This window comes from Pan troglodytes, chromosome 11 (assembly GCF_028858775.2).
Source record: "Pan troglodytes isolate AG18354 chromosome 11, NHGRI_mPanTro3-v2.0_pri, whole genome shotgun sequence".
Classification (NCBI taxonomy): Eukaryota; Metazoa; Chordata; class Mammalia; order Primates; family Hominidae; genus Pan; species Pan troglodytes.
In genome coordinates, this window is record NC_072409.2 from 256002 (window position 1) to 271679 (window position 15678).

Here is a 15678-nt window from a genome sequence, read left to right on the forward strand (position 1 = left end):
GTTTTCCTTGGAGTGGGGGTCTTGTCTTGGTGTCCCTTCATGGTGTTGCTGAAAGATGTTGCTAGAAAAGAGGGTCCTGACACAGACCACAAAGTAGGATTCTTAGATCTTGTGCAGGAAAAAATTTGAGGTGAGTCAGAGAGCAAAGTGAAAGAAGCAAGTTTATTAGAAATGACTCCATTACAGAGTTGGACATCCTCAGAAAACAAGAGCAGGAATGCATTGTCTTTTGTTAGTGTCTGTACTCTAACTATAAAGAGAAAGAGTTATCATTAAACTTGGAAGGTGCAGATGTACTCACTAAAGTCGGGGCTATTGGTTTTAACAGTGACCATTAACCCGTTAACCTAAGCTAGCTCGTTAATATTTAACAAAAAATGCTGCACTCCTAGGACATTTATATATTTTTCGGGCTTGGTGGAAGATGTCTTGTATGGCCATAAATATTCTGCAATTGTAATTTGTGGCCAGTAAAAAAATGTGGCTATTTCCAGACTATAGGTATTAACCTTCTAGATGCCTTGTGAGTACCTAGCTACTCATATTAAGACAGAGAATTCTAGTCATGTTTATTAAACTAGAAGCTTGATAACCATGAGTTCCTCTAACACAGCAAGTCTACTCCTCAAGGAGAAAATGTATTTCTCAGGAATTTTGTGCATTTTGTTTGACGGCATTTGGTATGTTTACCAAAATGGCAGAAAAGAGTGAAATTATACTCAAAGATTTCTCAAGATTGGATATAAAGTAAACAAAATGATTATAGTTAATATGCAAGTTGACACAGTTGATATGCAAAAGAAATTTTGTCTGGAACACAATGAGATTTTTATTTATTAATTATTATCATTATCGTTTTGAGACAGAGTCTTGCTCTATTGCCCAGGCTGGAGTGCAGTGCACCATCTTGGTTCACTGAAACCTCTGCCTCCCAGGTTCAAGTGATTCTCCTGCCTCAGCCTCCCAAGTAGCTGGGATTACAGATATGAATCACCACACCCAGATAATTTTTGTATCTTTAGTAGAAATGGGGTTTCACTGTGTTGGCCAGGCTGGTCTCAAACCCCTGACAACAAGTGATCTGCCCACCTTGGCCTCCCAAATTGCTGGGATTACAGGCATGAGCCACTGCTCCCAGCCACAATGAGGTTTTTAAATAATTCTGATTTCCTGCTGTTGAGCAGTGAGCCGAGCAAATTCAACAGATCATGAGCCTAAAGTAGGAGAAGACTGAGGGCAAACTCTAGAACACATGTGATTAAATTAATTACAATGGAAAGCAAATCAAATTTAATAAGGCCATACCTCTTAGTTTCAAGATGTTTCCCCTCATTTTGAAATGTGGTGTTATTCAGTGGAAAAGAAAAACAGTGTTTATCTCCAGAGTAAAGAACAGGGTTCCCTGCAGGGACTGACTGACTGAGAGCTATGGCTCAGGATTAAAAATTCTCTTTTTTCCACTTACAAACTAAAAATTAATTTCTAAGCCCCTATTGACTAAATGGACCCCTCTTCTTGGATAAGGACATTCCAAAGTTAACCTGAAAAGCTAGTTCAAGCCATGGGTCACACATGCCTCATTATACTCTCCTCCCTTTGGTTTTAATTTTAATTTTTAATTTATTTTTGTGGGTACATAGTTGGTGTATATATTTATGGGGGTACATGACATACTTTGATACAGGCACATAACGAGTACTACATAATAAAAAACAGGGTATCCGTCCCCTCAAGCATTTATAGCTTGTGTTATAAACAATCCAATTATACTATTTTAGTTTTTATAAAATGTATAAATCATTTTTTTACCATAATCACCCTGTTGTGCTACCAAATACTGTCTTATTCATTCTTTCTAACAATTTTTTGTACCCATTCGCATCCCCACTAACCCTGTTCCCCCACTGCCCTTCCCAGCCTCTGGTAACCAACCTTATACTCTCTATCTCTATGACATCAATTGTTTTGAATTTTAGCGCCCACAAACGAGTGAGAACATGTGACATTTCTCTTTCTGTGCCTGACTTATTTCACTTAACATAAAAACTTTCAGTTCCATTTCTGTTACTGCAAATGACAGACTCTCATTCTTTCTTATAGCTGAATAGTACTCCATTGTGTATATGTACCACATTTTCTCTATCCAGTCATCTGTTGATGGACATTTAGGTTTCTTCCAAATCTTGGCTATTAGCAACATTTGTTTTTGACTGACTTCTGGATAAAAGCCACCTTAACTGAGGTGAAATGATATCTCATTTTGGGTTTGATTTGCATTTCTATGATGATCAGTAATGTGGAGCACCTTTTCACTTGCCTATTTGCCATTTGTATGTCTTCTTTTCATAAATGTCCATTTAAATTTTTGTCCACTCTTTAATTGATTATATTTTTTCTATAGAATGTTTTGAACTCAATATATTGTAGTGTATTAGTCTGTTTCTGCACTGCTATAAAAAAACTGAGACTGGGTTATTTATTTATCTATTTATGTATTGAGATGAAGTCTTGCTCTGTCACCCAGGCTGGAGTGCATTGGTATGATCTCAGTTCACTGCAACCTCCACCTCCTGGGTTCAAGCAATTCTCTGCCTCAAGCTCTTGAGTAGCTGGGATTACAGGCACCTGACACGATGCCCAGCTAAGTTTTGTATTTTTAGTAGAGACGGGGTTTCACCATCTTGGCCAGGCTGGTCTTGAACTCCTGACCTCATGATCCACCCACCGCTGCCTCCCAAAGTGCTGGGATTACAAGCATAAGCCACTGCGCCTGGCGAGACTGGGTAATTTATAAAGGAAATAGGTTTAACTGAGTCACAGTTCCACATGGCTGGGGAGGCCTCAGGAAACTTACAGTCATGGCAGACGAGGAAGCAGGCACCTCTTCCATGACAGCAGGCGAGAGAGCATATATGTGAAGCAAAGGGGGAAGAGCCACTTATAAAAACATCAGATCTCATGAGAACTCACTCATTGTCAGAAGAACAACCTGGAGGAAACCAACCCCATGATCCAATCACCTTCTACCAGGTCTCTCCCTCAACACCTGGGGATTACAATTCAATATGAGATTTGGGTGGAGACACAAAGCCTAACCATATCACATCGCTATTAATTGCTTTTCAGATGGGTAATTCACAAATATTTTCTCCCATTCTGTGGGTTTTCTCTTCACTTTGTTTCCTTCACTTTAAAAAAGCTTTCTGATTTGCTGTAATTCCATTTGTTCATGTTTGCTTTGGTTGTCTGTGCTTATGGGGCATTATTTAAGAAATTTTTGCTCAAACCATGCCCTAAAGGGTTTCCCCAGTGTTTTCTTGTAAAATTTTGATGGTTTGAGGTGTTAGGTTTAAGTTTTTAATTTATTTTAATTTGATTTTTGTATGTGGCAAGAAATAGGGTTCTAGTTTCACTCTTCTGCCTATGGCTTGCCAGTTTTCCCAGCCCTATTTATTACAGAAACTGTCTTATTTTTTCTTGTATGTTATCAACACTTTTGTTCAAAATAAGTTTAGTTTAGCTGTATGAGTTTGTTTCTAAGTTCTCTATTTCATTCCATTTGTCTTTATGTCTTTTTATTCTAGTGTCATGCTGTTTTAATTACTATAGCTTGATAGTATAATTTAAAACCAGGTAATGGGATTCCTCCAGTTTTGGTTTATATACTCAGAATAGCTTTGACTATTATAGTGTTTTGTGGTTCCATATATATTTCAGATTTTTTTTCTATTTCTATGAGGAATGTCATTGTTATTTTGATAGAGATGGCATGAAAAGTATAGATTGCTTTGGATCGCATGGACATTTTTAAAAATACTGATTCTTCCAATCTGTGAACATAGATATAACTTTCCATTTTTTTGTCTTCTCTTTCTTTTATCAGTGTTTTACATTTTTAATTGTTGAGAACTTTTATTTCTTTGGTAAATTCCCACACATTTTGTTTTATTTGTGGCTATTGCAAATAGGATTACTTTTTTGAATTCTTTTCCAGTTTGTTGACTGCTGGCATATAGAAATCCTACTGATTTGTACATGTTGATTTTGTATTATGCAAATTTACTCAAGTTATTACTTCTAGTAGTTTTTTGATGGATATATTAGGCCATTCTCACATTGCTGTAAAAATAATCGGTGACTAGTTAATTTATAAAGGAAATAGGTTTCATTGGCTCATGGTTCTACAGGCTGTACAGAAAGCATAGCACTGGCTTCTGCTTCTGGTGAAGCCTCTGACAACTGACAATCAAGGTGAAAAATAAATCCGGTGCTTGCAAATCACATGGTAAGTGCAAGGGCAGGGGGGAAATGCTACGCACTTGTAGATAACCAGCTCTCATGAAAACTTACTATTGTGAGAATGGCACCAAAGGAAATGATGCCAAACTGTTCATGGAAATCCTGCCCTCATGATTCAATCACCTCCCCACTAGGCCCACTTCCAACATTGAGGATTACATTTCAATGTAAGATTTTGGTGGGAACACACACCTAAACTATATCATTTTGCCCCTGGCCATTCCAAATCTCATATCCTTCTCATATTTCAAAATACAATCATGACATCCCAATAATCCCCAAAGTCTTAACTCATTTCAGCCTTAACTCAAAAGTCAAAAGTCTCATGTAAGACAAAGCTAGTTTATTCCTCCTATAAGCCTGTAAAATAAAAAACAAATTAAGTACTTCCAAGATAAAAATGGGGCATAGGCATTGGGTAAATACTCCTATTCTAAAAGGAAGAAATCAGCCAAAAGAAAGAGGCCACAGGACCCATGCAAGTCTGAAACCCAGAAGGGGAGTTATTGAATTTTAAGGCTCTAAAATAATTATTTTTGACTCTATGTCCCATTTCCAGGGCACACTAATGCCTTGGGACGTTTAGACCTTGTGGCTTTGCATGGTTCAGCCCCCACAGCTGCTCTCATGGGCTGGTACTGTGTGCCTCTGGCTGGTTTTGTGTGCTTCTGGCTTTTCCAGGTGCAAAGTGCAAGCTGTAGCTAGATCTACCATTCTGGGGTCTGGAGGACAGTGATCCTCTCCTCACAGGTCTACTAGGCCATGCCCCAGTAGGCAGCCCACATGGGGACTGTAACCCTACATTTCTTCTCTACATTGTTTTAGTAGAGGTTCTTCATAAGGGCTCCACCCCTGCAGCATGCTTCTGCCTGCACACCCTGGCTTTTTTATACATTATTTGAAGTAAAGGTGGAGGCTCCCAAGTCTCAGCTCTTGCATTTTGTACACTCACAGGCCTAACAACATATGAAAGCTACCAAGGCTTATAGCTTGCACCCTCTGAAGCAGTGACTGGAGTTGTAACTGGGCCAATTTGTGCTACACCTGCAGCTGGAGCAGTGGCCAGGATGCAGGGAGCCATGTTCTAAGGCTACCCAAGGCAGCAGTTCCTGGGCCTGATCCCAGAAACTATTCTCTTCTTTTAGGCCTCAGGGTCTGTGATGGGGGGCTGCCTTTTAGATTTCTAAAATGCCTTCAATTCCTCTTTCCCATTGTCTTGGCTATCAACACTTGCTTTTTTTTTTAAGTTATACAAATATCTCTAACAAGTGATTGCTCCACAGCCTGCTCGAGTTCCTCTCTTGTAAAAGCTTTTTATTTTTCTGCCACATGACTGGGCTGCAAAGTTTTTAAGCTTTTACGCTATGCTTCCCTTGCAAGTAAAAATAAATTACAAGTTACTTTTTTTTGCTCCAACGTGTGAGCATAGGTTGTTAGAAGCAGCCAGGCCACATCTTGAACGCTTTGGTGCTTAGACATTTTTCCAACAGAAACCCTAAATCATCGCTTTCAAATTTAAACTTTTATATATCCCTAGGGCATGACAAAAATTCAGCCAACCACTTTGCTAAGACAACATGAATGACCTTTGCTTCGGTCCTAATTTTCTAATTTTCATCTGAGATCTCCTCAGCTCAGCCTTCACTGTCCAGGTCACTATCAGCATTTTGGTCACAGCCATTCAAAGTTAAGAAAATCTCAACTTTCCCTCATTTTTCTGTCTTATTCTGAGTCCTACAAACTCTTCCAACCTCTGCCTGTTTACCCAACTACAAAGCTGATTCCACATTTTCAGGTATTCTTATAACAATTTTCCACTCCTTTGTGCCAATTTTCTGTATTAAGCTTTTTTCCCATCACTATAAATACCTGAGACTGGGCAATTTATTTTTTAAAAAGGTGGTTTAAGTGGCTCATGATTCTACAGGCTGTAGAGAAGACACAGCACTGGCATGCACTTCTGGGAAGGCCCCTGGAAGTTTACAGTCATGGCAAAAGTTGAAGCAGAATCTTGCACATCACAGGGCAAAAAGCAGGAGCAAAAAACAGAGGGGTGAGTTGTTACACACTTTTAAATAACCAGGTCTTATGGGAACTCACTCACTATCATGAAGATAGTACCAAGTGGGATGGTGCTAAGCCATTTATGAGTAATCCACCCCAATGGTTAAATCACCTTTCACCTGGCCCACCTCCAACATGGAGAATTACATTTAAATATGAGATTTGGGAGGGGACACACGTTCAAACCCTATCAGAGGAGTCTTTATGTTTTTCCAAATATAAGATTATATCACTGGCAAAAACAATAATTTGACTTCTTTTCCAACTGGGGTGCCTTTTATTGCTTTCTCTTGTCTGATTGCTCCAGATAGGACTTTCAGAATTATGTTGAATAACAGTGGTAAAAGTGGATATTCTTGTCATCTTCCAGAGTTTAGAGGAAAGGCTTTTAGTTTTTCCCTACTTAGTATGATACTAGCTGTGGGTCTGTCATATATGACTTTTATTATGTTGAGATATGTTCATTCCATACCCAGTTTTCAAAGGGTTTATTATTAAAGAATATTAAATTTTATCAAATACTTTTTTAGCATAATGGAAAAGATTACATGGATTTTGTCCTTCTTTTTTTTGAGATGAAGTCTTCCTCTGTCACCCAGGCTGGAGTGCAATGGCATGGTCTCAGCTCACTGCAACCTCTGCCTCCTGGGTTCAAGCGATTCTCCTGCCTCAGCCTTCCAAGTAGCTGGGATTACAGGTGCCCACCACTGCACCCGGCTAATTTTTGTATTTTTAGTAGACATGGGGTTTTGCCATGTTGGCCAGGCTGGTTTTGAACTCCTGAACTCAGGTGATCCGCCTACCTAGGCTTCCAAAAGTGCTGGGATTACAGGTGTGAGCCACTGCGCCTGGCCCCTTCATTCTGTCTATATGATATATCACATTGACTGATTTGCATGTTGAACCATCCTTGTATCTCTGGGATAAATTCCACTTGGTCATTATGAATTACCTATTTATGTATTGTTTAATTGCATTTACTAGGTTTTTTGCAAATTTTTGCATCAATATTCTCAAATATGGGCCTGCAGTTTGCTTTTTAAATGTGTCTTTGTCTTGTTTTCATATCACTGTAATACCAGTCTCAAAGAATGAGTTTGGAAATGTTCTTTCCTTCTCTATTTTTCAGTCTGGTCCTATAGACATTTTTTTATTATGGCTTTAATTTTGTTACTTGTTATTGGTCTGTTCAGGTTTTGGATTTTTTCCTAGTTCACTCTTGGTAAGTTGTGTGTGTCTAAGAATTAATTTCCTCTAGGTTTTCTAATTTGTTGGCATACAATTACTTATAGTAGCCACTAATGATCTTTTGATTTTCTGAAACGTTACTTGTAAAGTCTCCTTTTTCACCTTTGATTTTATTAATTTGTATCTTTGTTTTTTAGCTAGCCTGTCTAAATATTTGTCAATTGTTTTACTGTTCAAAAAATCAACTTTTTGTTTCATTGATCTTTTGCATTGTTTTCTTCATTTTATTTCTGCTCTAATTTTTATTATTTCTTTTCTTCTAATTTTGAGTTTTGTTTGGCCTTTTTATTCTAGTGAATTAAGATGTATTGTTAGGTTATTTATTTGCAGCTTTTCTGATTTTTATATAGGCACTTACAGTTATAAATTTTGCACAGCAAAAGAAACTACCATCAGAGTGAACAGGCAACCTACAAAATGGGAGAAAATTTTCGCAACCTACTCATCTGACAAAGGGCTAATATCCAGAATCTACAATGAACTCAAACAAATTTACAAGAAAAAAACAAACAACCCCATCAAAAAGTGGGCAAAGGACATGAACAGACACTTCTCAAAAGAAGACATTTATGCAGCCAAAAGACACATGAAAAAATGCTCATCATCACTGGCCATCAGAGAAATGCAAATCAAAACCACAATGAGATACCATCTCACACCAGTTAGAATGGCAATCATTAAAAAGTCAGGAAACAACAGGTGCTGGAGAGGATGTGGAGAAATAGGAACACTTTTACACTGTTGGTGGGACTGTAAACTAGTTCAACCATTGTGGAAGTCAGTGGGGTGATTCCTCAGGGATCTAGAACTAGAAATACCATTTGACCCATCCATCCCATTACTGGGTATATACCCAAAGGACTATAAATCATGCTGCTATAAAGACACACGCACACGTATGTTTATTGCGGCTCTATTCACAATAGCAAAGACTTGGAACCAACCCAAATGTCCAACGATGATAGACTGGATTAAGAAAATGTGGCACATATACACCATGGAAGACTATGCAGCCATAAAAAATGATGAGTTCATGTCCTTTGTAGGGACATGGATGAAATTGGAAATCATCATTCTCAGTAAACTATCGCAAGGACAAAAAACCAAACACCGCATATTCTCACTCATAGGTGGGAATTGAACAATGAGATCACATGGACACAGGAAGGGGAACATCACACTCTGGGGACTGTTGTGGGGTGGGGGGAGGGGGGAGGGATAGCACTGGGAGATATACCTAATGCTAGATGACGAGTTAGTGGGTGCAGCGCACCAGCATGGCACATGTATACATATGTAACTAACCTGCACAATGCGCACATGTACCCTAAAACTTAAAGTATAATAATAAAAGAAAAATAATAAATTTTCCTTTTATAATAGTACCTCTTTTACCATATTCCACAGGTTTTGCTACGCTATGTTTCTATTATTTGTTTCAAGAAGTTTTTCCATTTTCTTTTTAACATTTTTATTGACCTACTGATCATTCAAGAGCATATTGTTTAATGTCCAAGTGTTTGTATAGTTTCTGAAATTCATTTTTTAATCGATTTCTAGTTTGTTCCATTGTGGTCAGAGAAAATGCTTGAAATTACTTCAGATTTTTTTTAATGTTTTTAGACTTGTTACTTAACATATGGTCTATCCTTGAAAATAACCCATGTGCAGAGAAGAATGTGTATTCTGCAGCTGTTGGATGAAATTTTCTGTAAATATCTATTAGTTTCATTTGTTATACAGTGCAGATTAAGTCTGATATTTCTTTGTTGATTTTCTGTCTGGAAGGTCTATCCAATGACTAAAGTAGGGTGTCGAAGTGTTCAGCCATTATTGTATTGATGTCTCTTTCTTTAGCTCTTATAGTATTTGCTCCATTTATCTAGGTGCTTTAGTGTTGGGTGCATATATATTTCCAATTATATCCTCTTGAAGAATTGATCTCTTTATTATTATATAATGACCTTCTTAATATCTTCCTACAGTCTTTTGTTGAAATCTATTTTTGTCTGGTATAAGTAAAGCTATTTCTGCTCTTTTTTGGTTTCTATTGGCATGGAATAACTTTTTCCATCGTCTTATTTTCAGTCTAAATGTATCTTTATAGGTAAAGTATTTTTTTTTGCAGGTCACAGATTATTGTCTTGCTTCTCTATCCATTCATCCACTATTTGTCTTTTGATTGGAGTATTTTGTTCATGTACATTCAATGTTATTATTGATAAGCACTTACTCCTGCCATTTTGTTACTTTTCTGATTAACTTTTGTCCTCTCATCGTTTTCTTTCTTCCTGTCTTCCTTTTAGTGAAGGTGATTTATCTTTTAATATTATCTAATTTATTGCTTTTTACTTTTTGTACATCTGTGGTATGCTTTTTGATTTAAAATTATCATGAGGCTTGAATATAATATCTTATAACACATCATTTTAGACTGTGGACAATTTAACATTGATTGCATAAACAAAGAAACAAGCAAAGCAACTAATAAAAACTCTACACTTTAACTCCATTGCCATTCTTTTAAACTTTTTGTGGTTTCTCTTCCTTCCCTATTTTACTGTCTATGTCTTGGAAATATGTTGTAGTTATTTTTTACTGGTTTATTGTTTACTCTATTTGAGATTTTTGCACACCATAATTACCATGTTATAATATTCTGTGTTTTTCCATGTGCTATTACTAGTTGAGTTCTGTACCTTCAGATGACTTCTTATTGCTCACTCACTTTTTTTCTTTCAGGCTAAGAACTCCCTTTAGCATTTCTTGTAGGACAGGTCTGGTGTTAATGGAATACCTCAGTTTTTCTTTGTCGGAAAAAGTTCTCATTTCTCTGTCAAGTTTAAAGGACTTTTTGCCAAATACATTATTCTAAAGTAAAAGTCTTTTTTTTCTTCAGCTTTTTTAATATGTCATGCCACTCTCTCAGCCTGTAAATTTTCCCCTGAAAAGTCTGCTGTCAGATGTATTGGAGTTCCATTGAATGTTATTTGTGTCTCTTCTCTTGCTGCTTTTAGAATCATTTCTTTATCCTTAACCTTTGGGAGTTCAGTTAAGTGCCTTGAGGTGGTCTTCTTTGGGTTAAATCTGCTTGATGTTCTGTAACTTTCTTGTACTTGAATGTTGATATCGAATGTTGGGGAATTGTTTAATATTATTTAATATTATTTCTTTAAATAAATGTTTAATTTTTTTTTTTTTTGACGGAGTCTCACTCTGTAGCCCAGGCTGGAGTGCAATGGCGCAATCTCAGCTCACTGCAAGCTCCGCCTCCTGGGTTCACGCCATTCTCCTGCCTCAGCCTCCCAAGGAGCTGGGACTACAGGCACCCACCACCACGCCCAGCTAATTTCTTTTTGTATTTTTAGTAGAGACGGGGTTTCACCGTGTTAGCCAGGATGGTCTTGATCTCCTGACCTTGTGATCCGCCCACCTCAGCCTCCCAAAGTGCTGGGATTACAGGCGTGAGCCACTGCACCGGGCCAATAAATGTTTAACTCTTATCTCTTTTTCTACCACCTCTTTAAGGCCAATAACTCTTAGATTCCCATTTTGAGGCTATTTTTTAGATTCTGTAGGCATGCTTTATTTTTTATTCTTTTTTGTCTCCTCTGACTTTGTCTTTTCAAATAGTCTGACTTCAAGTTCACTAAATCTATCTTCTCCTTGATCAATTTTTTTAAGTAACTCTGATGCATTCTTCAGTATGATAATTGCATTTTAACTTCAGAATTTCTGCTTTATTCTTTTTATTTAAATCTTATCGTTAAATTTATCTGATAGAATTTTGAATTCCTTCTCTGTGTTACATTGAATTTCTTTGAATTACCTCAACCAGCTATTTCGGATTTCCTGTATGAAAGGTCACATATCTCTATTTTTCCAAGATTTGCCCCTGGTGCCTTATTTAGCTTGTTTGGTGAGGTCATGTTTTCCTGGATGGCCTTGATACTTATAGATGTTCTTCACAGTCTGGGCTTGTTGGTGCCCATTATTTTTGGGAACACTTTCCAGGTGTTCAAAGAGACTTAGGTCCCAAGCCCAATACACAGTAGCAAACACGTAGAGGTACTGCTTTGGTGGCCTTGGATTAACATCAAGAAAAATTCTCTTGATTTTTCAAGTAGAGATCTTGTTCTCCTCCCTTTCTTTCTCTGAAACCAGCAGTCTCTCTTTCTGTGCTGAGGCATGTGGAGCTGGAGTTGGGGTAACATAAGCACCCCTGAGGCCACGACCACTGAGACTGTGCTGGTTCACACTTGAAGTAGGCACAGAACTTGGTCTCACCCAAGGCCCACTGTAACCACAACTTGGCTACCATATAAGTTTATTCAAAGCCCTAGCCCTAGCCCTAGCCCTAGCCCTAACCCCAAACCCTAACCCTAGCCCTAGCCCAAGCCTTAGCCCTAACCCTTACCCTAACCCTAACCCCTAACCCCCAACCCCAACCCTTAACCCTTAACCATGACCCCTAACCACTGACCCCAACCCTAACCCTTAACCCTAACCCTTAACCCCTAACCCTAACTCTAAAACCCTAACCCCAACCCCAACACTAACCCCTCACCCTCACCCTCACCCTAACCCTTAACCCTAACACTAACCATCTAACCCTTCTCCATAACCTAAACCTAACCATTACCCCAACCCTAAATCAAACTCTAAGCAAACCCTAACACACTAGGCACACAAGAACAGAGGTGTGCATATTCATTCTGTCATACTTATGTTTGCACTTCCTCTCACACATACACATCAACACACTCACATATGCGTACCTCTACACATACTGAAATGTCATCTGATTTGTGACCCAAAGAACTCTCAACTAAGAAATAAATGAAAAGTTGCTTACACTGACTAATACTGAAGGAAGTGCCAATTAAAAGAATATTAAAATATCTTTGCCTGCCTGTGTGCAGGCTGGGTGTGGTGGCTCCTGCCTATAATCGCAGCACTTTGGGAGGCAGAAGTGAGTGGATCACTTGAGGCCAGAAGCTTGAGACCAGCCTGGTCAACATGAGGAAACCCCCATCTCCACTAAAAAAAAAAAAAAAAAATAGTTGGGCACGTTGGCACGCACCTGTGTTCCCAGCTACTTGGAAGGCTGAGGCCTAAAAATCGTTTGAACCCGGGAGTCGGAGGTTGCTATAAGCCAAGACTGCGCCACTGCACTCCACCCTGGGCAACAGAGCAAGAACCTGTCTCAAGAAAAGGACTGATATTTACTGTTGACAAAGGCTACAGGCGCTCTCTTGCTAACCCTAAACCCTGACTTTGACCAGACCTCATCATACTCTTCCCCGCAATTCCTCAGGTATGTTTTCTTTCTGCTAATTTTTTCCCCTAAACTTCTAATACTTAATATGCTAAATAGTAAACCAACCCATACCCAATCCCATCCCCAATTTAATACTAAACCACACTAGGACTTCACATCACAAGAACAGAAAGGTACAGATCAATGCCTAGTATAATTATTCAATTAATAATGCTCAAGAGGCCAGGTGCGGTGGCTCACACCTGAAATCCCAGCACTTTGGGAGGCCAAGGCGGACAGATTACCTGAGGTCAGGAGTTTGAGACCCGTCTTGCCAACATGGTGAAACCCTGTCTCTACTAAAAATACAAAAATTAGCCAGGTGTGGTGGCGGGAGCCTGTAATCCTAGCTACTCAGGTGGCTGAGGCAGGAGAATCGCTTAAACCTGGGAGCCAGAGGTTGCAGTGAGCTGAGATCGCGCCATTGCACTCCAGCATGGGCGACAAGAGTGAGACTCTGTCTCAAAAAAAATTTTTTTTAAAATGCTCAAGAAAATAATTGTAATTTCATACTAGCACGTATTTTGAGGATTACACAACATGATCACTACATCCTTTTCTCAGAAAATCAAGCTGGTTTGGCATACTAAAGCCATCACTGCAAATAAACATCAAGTAAACAGAATAAAGAAGGAACCCACATACTAATTTCAATAGATGCAGGAAGTACTTTAAACAAAGTCAACACCATTTCATCATAAAAACACCCAACAAACCAGGGATAGGAATTTTCTAAACACCACAATCGGACTTCAGCACCATCTCCATTGTCAGGGCCCAGTGCTTTACTCCTAAGATCAGGACCAAGGCGCCAATGCTCATTTTCATCACTGTATTCAACACTGTATGGGAAGTTCCATCCACAACAAATAGGAGAGAAAAGGAAGTAAAGAGAACTTATATGTGTTTGGAAGCAGTAAAAACGGCTACTCACAGATCACAGGAGCTATCTTATGTACAGAAATATCATGACAAACCCCCAAAACATTATTAAAACTAGTAAACTACAACACAAAATTACAACACAAAATGTCGATACACAGTAATCTGCTATATTTCCAGACACTAGCAACAAACAACATGAGAATGTAATTATGAAAACCATTCCAGACTGGGGGTGGTGGCTTACACCTGTAATACCAGCACTTTGAGATGCTGAGGTGGGAAGATCTTTTGAACCCAGGAGTATCAGGCCAGTCCGGCCAACACAGGAAAACTCTCTCTCTACAAATAACTTAAAAATTAGCTAGGTGTGATGGTGCATATCTGTAGTCCTAGTTACTCGGGTGACAGAGGAGAGAGGATTGCTTGGGCCCAGGAGGTTTAGGCTGCAATAAGCCACGTTCGCACCACTGCACTCCAACCTGACCAACAGGGCAAAACCATGCCTTGAAAAAGAAAGAAAAAGAAATTACATTTTAAAAAATCAACAGGCTGGACATGGTAGCTGACACCTGTAATCCCAATGCTTTGGGAGGACAAGAGAGGAGGATCACTTGAGAACAGGAGTTTGAGGCCAGCTTGGGCAGGACAGCAAGACCCTACCTGTACAAAAAATCAAAAAATTAGCCAGATGTGGTGGTGCATACCTGTAGTCCCAGCTACTTGGAGGCTGAGGCAGGAGGATTGCTGGAGTCCAGGAGGTCGAGGCTGAAGTGAGCCATGATTGTGCCACAGCACTCCAGCCTGGGAGACAAGAGTGAGACCCTGTCTCAAAAAAATAAAAATAAAGCAATTGCTCATAGAAATATGGGTTTATTTCTGAACTCAAAATTCAGTTCCATTGATTTATTCAATTGATTGTACCATAATCATGTTGATTTTATTCCTGTTGCTTTGTAGTAAGATTTGAAATTGGGAAATGTGAGCCTGAGTTGTTGTTGTTGTTGTTTTGACACTATTTTGGCTATTCTGCATCCCTTGAAATTTCATATAAATGACAGGATCAGCCTGTTGATTTCTGCCAAAAGGACGTGGGGATTGTAACAGGAACCACAAAGAATCTGTAGGTGGCTTTGTGTAGTACTGCCACCTTAAGAATTATTAAGTCTTCTAGTTCATGAATATGAGGCGTCTTTAAATTTATGTAAGCTTTCATGAATTTACTTCAGCAATGTTTTGAAATTTTCCATGTACAAGTTATTTTCTTGTTTTTTGTTTTTTTTTTTTCCAGAAACGGAGTCTCACTCTGTCACCCAGGGTGGAGTGCAGTGGCAAGATCTCGGCTCACTGCAACCTCTGCCTCCCGGGTTCAAGCAATTCTCCTGCCTCAGCCTCCCAAGTAGCTAGGATTACATGCACATGCCACCATGCCCGGCTAATGTTTTGTATTTTTAGTACAGACGGGGTTTCACCGTGTTAGCCAGGATGGTATCGATCTCCTGATCTCATGGATCCACCCGCCTTGGCCTCCCAAAGTGCTGGGATTACAGGCGTGAGCCACCATTCCCAGCCTCATGTACAAGTCTTGTACCTTGGTTAAATTTATTCCAAAGAATATTATTACTGTTGATTGTTTTTTGAGAGAGTCTCACACTGTCACCCAGGCTGGAATGCAGTGCCACAATCCTAGCTCTTCAGCATCAATCTCCTGGGCTCAAAAGATCCTCCCACCTCAGTCTCTAGAGTAACTGGAACTACATATGTGTGCAAGCACAACCAGTTAACTTTTTAATATTTCTGTAGGGACGGTGTCTGGCTATGGTGCCCAGCTTTCATTCTAAAATTTTTAAAAATTCTAAAATTTT